The sequence below is a fragment of the Antechinus flavipes genome, chromosome 1, assembly GCF_016432865.1.
Source record: "Antechinus flavipes isolate AdamAnt ecotype Samford, QLD, Australia chromosome 1, AdamAnt_v2, whole genome shotgun sequence".
Classification (NCBI taxonomy): Eukaryota; Metazoa; Chordata; class Mammalia; order Dasyuromorphia; family Dasyuridae; genus Antechinus; species Antechinus flavipes.
In genome coordinates, this window is record NC_067398.1 from 660,278,177 (window position 1) to 660,292,202 (window position 14,026).

Below are 14,026 nucleotides of genomic sequence, written 5' to 3' on the forward strand. Positions count from 1 at the left end.
ATATATAGTTCTTGTATGCACTAATTATTTGTAAAATATGTAAAAGCATAATACAGAATCTTAGAGCTAGAAGGATCCTAAAACATCATCAAGTATAATCCCCTCATTTTAGAGATAAGGAAAATGAGGCTTGTAAAAGGATAGTGTCTTACCAAGAGTTATAACTGATATGGTCAGACTTGAGGTCTGACTTTGGGTCAGGTGTGGTGGATATCACTGACAGGTGTTGGAATCCTTACTAACTGCTAACTAATTAGAGTTGATCTAATCTTACAAGAAGATGTTTTGGGCAGAACCTGAAACAAGGTACTAAGTAGAACTAATTAATACAAGGCTTGTGTTCACACCTTTCTCATTGGAGTTCAATGAGTTCACACCTCCCTTGAAGCTCTTTGGGCCAGAGAGCACTAGCATAAATAGAGCTTCAATGGGCCAGTCGAGGAAGTTCTTCAGAGTGAAGAAGCTACAAGTCGAGATTTCACCGGAATGACATGAAGAGTTGGAGCTGGCTGGAGGCTGAAGAAAGCAGAGGCAGAGGCTGAAGGACCAGACCTTTGGATTTGGCGACATTCGGAGAGAGCTCTTGGAACCAAGCAGAGAGATAGGCCTCTAAGCTAACCAGGCTATATTGGAGATAATAAAAGATCTGAACTTTTATCACCTGGCTGCGTTTTGAGAAGAAAAAGCTCACCACATTTTGGCGCCCGAACAGGGACCGATTCAGATCCATCTGAACTAGATCACAACAGACAGGCTGCGCTAAGGAGTTTTGAACTACAATGAGTTGGGGCTGACTGGGTAGCTAAATTAAAACTGGCATTAATATGGTGAGCTGAGGACAGAAGGGGGTTGAGGGGAGAAATGATGTGGCTATAATAAGGAAGAGAGAGTTGCTGGGTTGCTTGAGAAGGGGCAGGCTGGTTGAGATCAGAAACAAGAAAGTGATCAGAATGGGACTAAGTCCATGTATAGCTCCATGTATGGCTAGCCTAAGCAAGATGAGGAATCCAGTATTTTTTTTTTTAATATTATCACTTTTTAGCTGAGAAGAGACTATGTAGAGGAAGAAAATTAGGTTTTATTGAAATTCAAAATTCAGATTGTGGTGAAGGTCTCCAATCTCTTTGTTGGAGAAGTGTTTTTGTTTATTCTGCATTGATGAATGAGCAAAGGATATGAACAATTTTCAGATGAAGAAAATAAAGCTATCTAATAGTCATAAAAAAATACTCTAAATCAACTATTGATCAGAGAAATGCAAATTAAAACAACTCTGAGATACCACTTCACACCTCTCAGATTGACTAAGATGACAGGAAAAGATGATAAATGTTGAAGAGGATGTAGGAAAACTGGACACTATGGTGGTTGGTGGTGGTAGAGTTGTGAAATGACTCAACTATTCTGGAGAGCAATTTGGAACTATGACCAAAGACTATCAAAATGTGCATACCCTTTGATCCAGAAGTAGCACTACTGAGTCTGTATCCCACAGAGATCAAAAAAGAGAGAAAAGGACCCACTTGTGAAAAATTTCTGTAACAGCTCTTTTTGTGGTGGCAAAGAATTGGAAAACGAGTAGATGCTCATCAACTGGGGAATGGCTGAATAGGTTATGGTACATGAAAGTAATTGAATATCATTGTTCCATAAAAAATGATGAAGGATGATTTTAGAAAGGTCTGGAAAAATTTACACAAACTGATCTTGAGTAAAACAAACAGAACCAGAAAAACATTGTATACAATTATAACAAGACTGTGCAATGAATGATCAACCTTGTCATAGTTGATCATTCATTGCACAGTCTTGTTATAATTTTTCAATAAACAATGGCTGGAAAACTCCATCCACAGAGAGAGAACTATAGAGACTGAAAGTAAATAACACATGCTATATTCACTTTTTTTCTTTTCTGTTTTTTTTTTTTTTTTCTGTCTTGTGGTTTTTCCCTTTTGTTCTGATTTAAGGAAATAAGAAAAAAAAAAAAACACTCCAAAAAAATGTTTTTACCTATAACTAGGAGGGAAGAAGGGCAGGGTAGGGAGAATACCATTCCTGGTTATAATTAATTGTTCCAAATTGAAATCCACATTGAGAATAAAGTTTTGCACTTGAAAGGCTAAGAAAGGATGTGCTAATATAAAAATGGATACTGTAAATGAGTAGATTATCAGTGCTGGAAGAGATCTTGCCAGACCTCCTCATTTATCAAAAGGGGGAAATTTGAGAAGAGAGGAAGTAATTTATCCATGGTCATAAAGCTATGAAATAGCAAACCAAGTATTGAGTCTCCTGAATCCTCCAGGATAGGAGTCTTTCCATTGACAAACTGACCTACAGAGAACTCCACATGATAGAGTGTTGGTGTTGACCAGAAGACTAAAGAAATGGCCATTTCAAAATGGACAGATATTTAGGAAGTACAGGATCAAAATGGGAGGAAAACTTACTTCCCCATGACCCCCTCCTCCAAAATTCTTTCTTTCCAATACTGTCAGTAAATTGGGAGCAGAAGACTGAAGAAGCACCTGGTTTTTTCCCCTAAGTATTTATGAAGACATTTTGCAATCCAATTAGATGATGGGAAAGATGACAAATATTTTATTTCTAAGTTTTTAAAAAAGTTGGTAGAAACAGGGAGAAAGGGAATCATGTTCATCAAATGGTATATCTAACAGAGGCAGATCAGTCTCCCAAAAGAAAGAGGGAGGAAAAAAGACTTCTCTATAGTTCAGTATGTTGAAGGAATCATTAAAAAACATCCCAATGTTCAAAATGTACTGTCACTAGAATAATAGAAAAATCACCTACCATATGCTTAACCCAGTCATATGCACGGGTCCATACAAGTTCATCCTTATATATACAGAAAGCAGGTAAGAAAAGATGAACAGGGAGGGAAAAACACCCTGGCTGGATGAATAAGACACGAGATTTATTTTCCCCTTTAGTACATTTATTGTGAAAGACTAAAGATGCCTTTAAATAATATCTGTAATAGTTTCTGAAGATTTTCTCCAGAGATAGAACAAGTTACCAGTCACCAGCAGTGCTGTATCAAGGGATCTACAAAAGGTAAGGATTTCTTTTAAAATAAGAAGCATACTGAATCCACTGTTCTCTAAACATTTAAACTATTCTATACTTGTGAAAGAGAATGAAGTAACTAGAAATGAAAACACCAAAACAATGTAACAATTTTAGCACCAATTATTAAAAATTCAATGCAAAGGTATAATATTTTGTGAAACAGTAAATACAGCTGGGATATAGAGCACTTTGAGGCAGAGAGGGTTACTAAATCTTGGGCTGTATTAATAAAGTGACTCCACTGTACCTCTGATAGACAATGGAATACTGTCTCCAGGTCTGAAAACCATATTTTGGACCTTCCAAATGAAGACAACTAGGACTGTGAAAAGAGTGGAAATCACATTATCTATGGTCAGTTGAAGAAACCTCTGTTTAGCCTGAGCAAAAGAAGATTCAGAATGGGATATGACTAGTCTTCTAAGTGTTTGAAAGGTTATCAATAAGACTTGGTCTCTTTAACTTCAGAAAGCAGAACTAGGAGAAATAGGTGAAAGTTGCTTAGTATTATAATATTTCATTGGAATAAAAGGAAAAATGAGCTGCAATTAGAACCATGAAAAAGATTGGCCTCAGGTGATAGTCAATTTCCCTTCAACAGAAGTATTCAAAGGAGGCTGGATGATTTGTTGGGGATATTGTAGAATGAATTCCTATTAAGGGACAGTTGAATCAGGTTCTCTCCAAGGGCTTCTCCAATACCACGATTCTGGGATATTGTAATGAAGTTTCATTATCTATAGTCACTCATCTGTGGAAATGATCTAGAATTTAAGGTCCCCATACAATCTGGTCCCAAACTGTCTTCCCCAAAGCATCTTATATTACTCTTCTTAAAAGTGCTTTGAATTCCAATCAGACTGAGTCAAGTATTCCTCAAATGTTTGTTAAGTTGTTGTTTGGGGGAGTTGTTTAGTTTTGGGGATTTGTTTTGTTTTTTTGCCTTAATAGCTTTGCTACTGCTATCTTCTACACGTAGAATGTCCTCTATCCAACTCAATGGAAACTTCGCCATCCTTTAAAATTTACTTCAAAAAGCCAAGTCTTCCACACAGCTGTCCAGAATTTTTGTACCTAGCTAAAAATAATCATTCCTTACTATAAACTTTCAAGCATTTTGTTCATACTTTCCTTATATATTTTGAACAGTCTTTTGAATGATATGCATTTATTCACATAGTTTACTCTCCTCTTCTAGATTGGAAGCTCTTTGAAGGTAGAGATTTTGTATACTCAATAATTCTTGCATGTGTCAGTTTTACAACAAATACTGCCTCAAATGAATTTTAAACCTTTAAAAAAAAAAAAAAACCCACACACTGGGGTAGCTAGTTGGTACAGTGGATAGAACACTTGAAGTAAGGAGGCCCTGAGTTCAAATCTGACCTCAAACACTTAATACTTCCTAATTGTGTGACCCTGGACAAGTCACTTAGCCCCAAATGCCTCAGCAAAAAAATAAATAAATAAATAAATAAATAAATAAGAAACCAAAACCAAAACCACACATTTCTGAGCTATTACAAGTCAAACAGTCAAGATTCAACATAAAACTGTGAACAAATGATAATTATAAAAAGTGGCCACAATACAGTCTAATTGTACTTTACTTAGCCTATACACCTTGAGGGGAGGCTTACTTCAGAAAGACTGAGTTTTGAAAAATGCTTAAAACCAAGCAAAAAATCAATTTGAATATTTTCTTCAGTGTCAATCTGAATACTGTTTGATGGAAAGAAGACAAATAACAGCTCACATTAATATAGTTTTTAAAAGTTCATAAAGAATTTTACATAATCTCACTTTAGCCTTATGACAAACCTAAGATAAGCTCCATTACTGTCCCCCTTTTACATGAGGAAACTGAAACTCAAAGAATTTATTTGCCTCTAGTCATATGGCTACTGTCTGAAAGGACATTCAAACAAAATTCATTTTAACATTTAATATTGCTGTTTAATAATTTTTTCAGTTATTTCTGACTCTTAGTTACTCTCATTTAGGGCTTTCCTGGCAAAGTACTAGAGTAGTTTGCCATTTCCTTCTCCAGCTCATTTTACAGATGATGAAACTAAGAAACTGGATTAAATAAATTTGAACTCAGGAAGAACTCAGGCCAGGCACTCTATAGTAGACTATAAAATATAGCATTCTACGTTCTATGCTATTCTTTAATTCTATTCTCTAATAACTTCTCTAAACTAGATCCTCTGGCAAAAGAAATTACAAGATGTGCTTTAGAGACCTCAGGGTATAAGTCACTAGACACTAAAACGAACTAAAGACAGTGAAAAGAAAAAGACCCTAACTACCTTCTCTCCTCAAAAAATCTGAATTTCCTAAACTGTATGATCCTTAAACGGTAAACTGTCACTTACTCTTAGAGGAAGCTGGTGGTGCAGTAGAGAGAATGCTGAAAGTCAGAACTGAGTTCAAATCCTGATCCAGACATTTACTTGCGTGACCCTGAACAAGTTATTTAAAATCCCTCAACCTCAGTTTCCACATTTGTAAAATGGGGATAATGATAGAACCTATCCAAAGTTATGAGAACTAAATAAGACAATATTTGCAAAACTCTGCAAATCTTGAAGTACTATACAAATATTAATTACCATCATTATTGTTGTTGCTATATACAAAGGCAGAAGTAAATTTCAGAGAAAATCTGAACAAACCATAGTGAGTATATACTTCACATAGCAATTTACTATAAACATCTAACACCATAAATGTGAGGACTGATGAAGCAAAGAAATAAGGTGACACAAGAAATAAGAAATAAGACAAAGAAGTAAGCTAGGAGCTGAAGCATCCAAACACACTGGAGAAGCAGTTTTCTTTTCCAAAAGGTTCCATCCTCCCCTGCTTCTCCTTTTCTCCCACCTACCTTCTGCCACTTCCCTTTGGGTCTCTGGCTAATCATCTAGAGCAAGTGAAATCATTACCCAACAGAAGGAACAAATAGTTCTTAGAACAGCAAAACCAATTTGCTTCTCATTTTACAGTAATTAAGTTCAATGTAAGCCAAGTTTCATTATTAGAAAAGGTCCTTTTCAATTCCACTACAACATCACCACCCAGCTGCCTAGATGTATGCTGAAAGGATATTTGGGAACTGGCTGCAGACATTATGGATATGGGGGGAATACCAACAGATAAGGCCATCTGTGGATCTAAGAGTACATTGTCAATACATATAGGGAAATAATCAAAGACTTTCTCCCCATCCCAACATCAATTCTATTCAGCAAAAATACTCTCAAAATTCTTCTGAATGAGGCAAAAGATTGTTCCTTGGGAAATAGAACAAGCATTTTCTTGGCAGAGACCAAGAAACTGGATAGAAAGCTAGCCAGAACTCCATGTCACCAAAAATTGTATCTGAAATATCTCTTAATCTTAGAAGATATTTCAAATAAACAAGCCTTCAAGTTGCAAAGGGATAAAAAGCTATTTACTTGTGTATGTGTCATTATATTTTCAAGAAGAGAGTCCAGATGAACTCTGACCAACTTGTCCAGGCCCCATCCAGAAGGAAACCAACTTAAGATCGTGAAACCTCATAAAACTAATTTGGCTTCATGCCTGAAAGAGGCACTTCCATATAAATTTCACCTTCATGTAAAAGAGTAGTACCACTTTGACCTTTCCAATTAGCAATCATATTATAAAGCTAACAATCTGTGGTTGTATCTTAAAAACTAGCCTAAATTTTCCTATTCAATAGGTAAAATTTAGCAAAACCTATGTAGTAAGCAATACATAAGCAAACTTCTACAGTATGTAGCTAAAACTTTCAAAACATATAATTACCTCCATGGACCAACAGAAAAATAACTAAATTAGATTCCCGAAAATGTTAGGGCTTGGAAGTCTTTATTAGCAATTAGTTTAAATGTTAAAAATTTTTTTTACATATAATTGGGGAAAAAATAAAATATTATTTTTTAAAAAGGGGGGAAGAAGAGGGTTAACAGGGCTATCCAAAAGTAGAAAGAGCTATCAAAAGAAGTAGGGGTTTCTAGCAAATGCTGGATCATCTGTCAGACAGCTGTAAAGAAGATTCTCGTTCAGAGATAGACTGGACTGGAGTAGATCACCTAAGGTTCCTTTCAACTCTGAGATACTATGAAATCTCACACACACACACACACACACACACACACACACACACACACACACACACACAACACATTTTTCTCTCTAAAGAAGCAATCAGTTAAAAGGGAGAGTAATTAACTAAATAAATGGAAATATTCTAGTTGTTTCCCAACCTTTAAGCCAAAAAGCAAACAAAAAAAGAATTAAATGTCTTTATTCATGTAACAAAAAACTTTCCTTGTTTCATCATTCAATTGAAAATCTCCTCTTTAAAGTTAGTAAAGTTCTCTTAACTGCCAAATCTATTTGTCTCTTCTCAAACCTCATCCTTGATTTCTCAACAATTATTAATACTGCCAGTCATCATCTTCAATTTGATACTCTTTTCTATGTCTTCAGGATACTACTATCTCCTGGTACTTGAGACTCTAGCCTGTAAGACTGCTACTTCTTTGTCATAAAGGTTACTCTTGCTGACCATCATTATCCTACAGAGTTCCATCTCGAGTCCTCTTATTCCTCTAGGAGCTCAGTGGGGAAGATAATAACAAAATATACAGCTGGCACTTTTAAGATGTACTCTTGGTACTTAAAGGATTGGCACATATGACTTGCTGAGCCTTTGAGAATGGAATGAGAGTTTCAAGACTGGAGGGCTAATATTTAATTCTTGGTAGAATTCTAGAATGCATTATGTATAAAAATAAATTAATGTATTAAAGGGATGGTTGGACATTCAAAAACGGTAGGCACGCTATTAAGGTATGATTTGGACTTGATGGATACTGAGGCCTTCTTCCAACCAGGAGACTGTATGATTTAGTAATCTTCATATTCTAAGTGTGTAACAACAGCAAAGGGGCCTGAAAGTTAACAGAGGGAAAGTGGCAAGAAAGCAACTTTAAATAGTAGATGATGAAGTATTCTTCTTCCTCTATTCTATGTCCCCATAACAACTTTTCAAATAATAAAGAGTAACCAATACTGTCCAATAGCACCCCCCCCCCAAAAAAAAAAAAAAAAAAACTAACAGGTAGGGAAACTTAATAGAAACCAGATATTCCAGAACCACTACCTCCTGGGCAGAAAAGCAACATTCCTTTCCAAATGATAAGAAATATTGTATAATGTGAAATACTGATAGGCTGACAGGAAATCTGGTAAAATAAATAATGGTAAAGATGGAAATCACTTTAGCTTCCCTGTCTCCCAACAAAAGGAAGACAAAATGCCTGTCTGCTGAACAGATGCATAATGAGGGTTAATGGTGATAAAGTGCCTAAAAGGAAAAACACTCCACAACAGTATTATTACAGAATATCACAACAGTTACTACAATGGCCATTTCCCAGTCTACTGATGAGCTAATAATATAATGCTATGTTTGTGCTCAAAACAAATAGTTCTTGCTACTCCACAGTAAATTCAAGAACAGAGACCGCAAAAAGGGACCAAGTAAAGGCCACTGGAAATATAAAAAAATCCAGTCAAAATTCCAGTTCAATTGATAAAGCATCCAATATAGATATAAAATGAAAATTTCTTCAAAATAAACTGCCCTTAGGAAGCCCACAATTTCTAAATGCCTAAAACATTTAATATTTTCAAGAAAAACTTGCTCTTGGCCAAGCATGATTCAGGAACATGTAGGAATTCATCTCTAGAAGGGACTTTAGAGCAACAAAAAGTCAGAACTTGAAGGGCCAACTTGGTCCAAGACTCCACATATTTATAGCTGAAGAAATCATTATTGAGGTCACATGGGTCTTTAAGTTAACAGAATTGAGATGTGAAACAAAGTTTTCAGGCGTATTTTTCTTCTACATCACACCAAACCTGGTAAGATTGTCCCTTTACCTTTATGCAGTAAGAGTTATCACATCACACTGGAAAAATCTAGTTGTAGCTCCAAAAATGCCCAGTTTTGTTTTCAGAGCACTGAAAACTCCAGCTTTGGGAATCCTGCAAAAAGAGGGTAGTCCTAACTATTACCAACCATGGCCAGCCCTTGTCTCATTCAGTCTCAGTCTTGTACAGAGCTCTCTGTGCCACTTGTTCAGTAATTTCACGCTACACCGCTTAACAATATAAGCGTGGAGGCTCAATCTAAAACTGCACTTCCCAAATGTCACTTGTTTGTGAACACATGGCTGAATCCAAAATTGCTTTTAATATTTGAGTATTCCCCAATGGTGCCTACTGTAGTTAAAGGTCTGACAGCACTCCTCCACTAAACCCCAATATCTGGACTTTACAACTCAATCTTGACCACTGGTTTCAGACAAACCCAATAGACATGGTCATAATACAAATGAGAATATGACTTCTGTCAAATCAGTTTGAATTTCCATAACCAGAATTATCATGACTATAATGAAACACACACACACACTCACTCTCTATCAATTTATGAAACACCAATTCTATAGTTACAGGATTTTATATTATTCCTTCTGATTAAGAACAAGAATTCATAGTACATAGCTCTCATTTTCTCTTTAAATTAATCCACAGTGTGTCCCTTCATTAACCATCAACCATTTTCTTGGATAAATGCTAACCAAGACAGTAGAGAAGCTCCTAATTCTTAAGTGAAAGGTATCATGGTGTGACAGAATTCTAAACAGGTCAGCTTATCTGGATTCTGGTCTCAGCTCTGCCACAAATTCATTATATGATTATGAGTAAATCACATTTCTTCTTGGGGTGCTCGAATTCTCTCAGAGAAAATAAGAAAGTTGTATTAGCTGATTAAAAAAAAAACCTAGTCATTGGATGAAAAAGATTTATTATTTTGAATCAAAGAGTGGTGGAGCTCAGTGAATTATAGATACATCTCAGATAATATTGCCCCAACAAACCCAACAAACTTATAACCATACTATTCTTGATAGACTCTTGTCCAGGAATTGCTCAAGATTCAAATTAGATGAACAACAATTGTCTGAGCCAATATATGTGACCCCGAGGGATTAACTTTTCTGATTTATTAGTTCCCCATACCATGCTGCTAGCTGTGACCCCCAGTAATATCGCACAGCGTAATGTTATACAACGGCCAATGAGCCAATGAGCAGCATAAAGAAAATATCACAAAACTTCAGTTATCAGTATGAGAAATGCAACATTAGAATGTCACTAGCATCTCTAAGCTTAAGCCTGTCATTTCTATGGCATGCTTCCCCTTCTCTCCACTCACATGGTCACATGGTCACATAGTACTGCATTCATACAAATCATCTCCTCTCACAAAATCTACTACAACAGCCACCTAACTGGACCCCCTGCTTCAAGTCTCTAATCTGCATCTATCCTCCAAAGAACTGCCAAAGAAACTTCTGTTTGCTAATGAAATCCTTTCAGAATCTGGTCTTAGCCATCTTACATACAGATGGTGGACCAGCCACACTGACTCTCCTCATACAGAGAGAGAGAGAGAGAGAGAGAGAGAGAGAGAGAGAGAGAGAGAGAGAGAGAGAAAGATCTGCTGTGTCCTCTGATATATTATAAACTCCTCAAGGGTAGGGACTGTGTCACTTGTTTTTGTCCGTCCCCCCCCACCCCCACCCCAAGCATCTAGCATATACCTGGTACATATTAGATATTTTAGTGCTACTTAAATGAGCTATTTCAGCTGAGTGATCTTCATGATAACCATATTGCCAGAGTAGAGTATAAAGCTCCACAAGGACAGAGACTTTCTAAATTTTCTACCTCCACCAGTGCCCAAAACATTATTCTGCTCACATAGAAAGTAATCATCTTGTTTGTCAAACTCTACTACCCATAATTATACAATTTCTAACCTGACTCAAAAATTGGCATACCCTCAAATTTTTTAAAGTCCTTGTTTGGCAGAAGATATAAAACATGCAACAAGGAGCATCCCTGGAGAGCCATAAGGATCCTGTATTGGGGTGGGGAGGGAAGAAGAAAAATGGTAGAAATTTAAATGTTATATTTCATGGAAGCCAGATGACAGTAGGAAAGAAGTTATCAAGGTGTCAAGAGTAATATTTTCAGGACCATAAGAGGACAAGAGAAGATAATAGACTAGCCTTTGGTGAGGACAGAAAACTAATCTCGACAATAAGAAGAAACTTTGTGAACAGTGTCTTTCTGAACTGTGACAATACCATTCTATGACAAACAATTGTGAATAGAGCACATATAGTCATACAAAGACCTTTCCAATGGCTATAGTGACTCTCCGACTCTCCAGTCATAATTACTCATGGAGAAATGCCAACTATGTCTCAAAAAAAAAATCTTACTTCACAGAGAATAAGATGAGTAACAGTGTTAGTGTAGAAGATTACTTTTCATGATATTTGGGGACCAGAGAAAGCATACTATCAGTTTTATATTGACTAAATTCTTGGCCTCGAAACCATCCCAGAATAGTGGCCATGCATTTCAGGGAGTTCTTTCTTTTTTCCCTATAGGATTTATAATTATTTGCCTGCCAGCTTAATCTTTCTGGCACATAAGTGCACATAATTCGTTCACATTCTTCCTGCCCAGTGCTAGAAAATGACAGCAGGAGAACAGGGCCTAGAACCAAAGTCTGTCAGAGACAAGACAAGGCAGCCTGATAACTTTTCATGTTTCAAGTAAGAGAAGCTCTTTGAGGAATTCCCAGCAAGTGCTCATAGTTGTCATCCAAATTGTCAATAAGAAACTGTAAAAATTTATATTTGCAAAGTTAAGAAAAATTTACTTTTCAACAAGCACAGCCTTCAAATATAATAATATCGAGCCCTAAGACTATGGGCAGCAATTACTGGAAAAATAAATGAGGCAGTAATGTCACCTTTCAGTTGCCTAAAAACAAGAACAAGAAGAGCTGCTTAGTCATGAAATATGACAGGATTTGATATGATAAAGTTGATACAGGCCAGCTTCAATACTATCAACAAATGTTCTATAAAATAGAAGGAAGGAAAAGCTCAGCATGACAATTCAATAATCCAATTCACCACACTTTTACTCTGTAACTTCTTTGTGGCAAGGCACTAAGCCAAACCTTACGGACACAAAGATGAAAACCTGGGAAGCAAAAGAAACTCAGGTTGCCAGGGGGAATAATGGATGGAGAGCTGGGCTTGGGGTCAGGACAACTTGAGTTCAAATTCAGCTTCAGACATTTACCATGTGACCCTGGGCAAGTCACTTCACTCTGTTCTGCAAAATGAGTTGGAGAAAGAAAGGGCCATTGTCTTTGCTAAGAAAACCTCAAATGAAGACACAATTGAAATAACTTTACAATGAAAGTAGAAAGAACAACAGATTTGGAAATCAGATTTGGGTTCAGATCTCAGTTCTGTCTGATTTTAAATTCTCTTGAGCCTACTTTTCTTCACCAGTAAAATGAGAAGGTTGTACTTTCTGATGCAGAATGTGTCTTCTGGCTCAAAATTCTTTAAGGCTATGACAGCATTTCTAACCTTTAAGAGTTTAAAACATCACAAGGGTAAGGCATATATGGCAATAAGAAACACAATGCAGAACATAACAGGGGTAAAGAAAAGAGATTCAGACAAAGACACAGGAAGAAAATTTTAAGGAGATTTACAACTATTATAGGAGACATGGCTAAACCAGTGTGAAACCTCAAAATAGCAGAATATTATATAATACTATATGTCAAGAGAACGAAAACAGAAAGACAATATATAAAATATATAGTATAAAAATACAAATGTATCAAAATTTTAGATTAAAATAACATAATAGAGAAGACCCTTGGGACTTGGAGTCAGAGGCCTTGACTACTCGAAATTCTGTTGTTGTTAAAGTTGTATGATGTTTATCTTGCGATCTCAGCTTTCTCATCTGCACAATGATCTCTAAGATTCCTTCCAATTCTGGAATCCTAAAATCTTAAATTTATTAATTTTGTGACCGTGGGCAACTCACTTAATAATGATTTTCTCATTTGTAAAACGAATTGAAGAAGTAAATGGTAAATCACTATCTTTGCCAAGAAAATCCTAAATGGGGGGAAAAAAGACTAAACAATAACAAAGTTCCTTTCAATTCTAAAGTCCTAAAATCTTATATAAAGATTAAAATTTGCCATTCCCTCATGTTAAATCAACAGACATATAATTCCTATTAGAAGCATGAAATTTACATTTAAAAATATAGGAAGGAGAGAAAGAGGGTAAAGAAAAGAGAGAAAAAGAAGGAAGGAAGAAGGCCAGGGGAAAAGGAGAATATGGGGATTTGCATAAAGAAACCTGATTCTTATTAATTGATCATAAAATCAAAGCTTCAGAGCTACAAGTGACCTCAGGTCCTCTAGTTCAACCCCTCAATTTACCAATAAACAAAGTAAAAGTCTAGTGAGTTTAAGTGAGTTTCCCAGTCATTCAGGGAGGGAACATGGTGACAGGGCTTGTTCTGAAAATTATTATTCTGCTTTGTCAAGCTGATATAATCAGATTTTGTAAGCAGAAGCCCAAATGAGAGTCAAAAATCAAATTTCTTCAATTCTCAGGCCCAAATCACATCAATAATGTACAAGCTTCTCTAGGTTTCAGGAAGTGTTTCTGACACTGAATAGATTCCCTACCAGAAAGTTGTATGACCAACCCAAGCAAGCTACAAAAAGACCCTGCTCAGAGTGGCCTAGGTGGGAGAAGATGGAAAACATTTAAAAACAACAAAGGTGATTTACGTCAGATTAGGGATTGGGCAGGAATAGAAGAGAGACCAGTCATATCATGGGAAAGAGAAAAATGAACATAAGTACTCAATGAAAATAGTGACTAAAAGAAAGAGGCAGTTAACTTGGTCTCTGAAAAGCAACAAAAATCTAATGCAC

The 14,026-nt window shown here is 36.2% G+C and overlaps 1 protein-coding gene across 3 annotated transcripts in view; it reads right to left on the minus strand.

Annotated features, from left to right (window-relative positions):
- Positions 1 to 14,026, minus strand: part of KDM4B (lysine demethylase 4B) — a 282,960-nt gene that overhangs the window by 90,927 nt on the left and 178,007 nt on the right. The gene's annotated exons all lie outside the window — the stretch shown is intronic.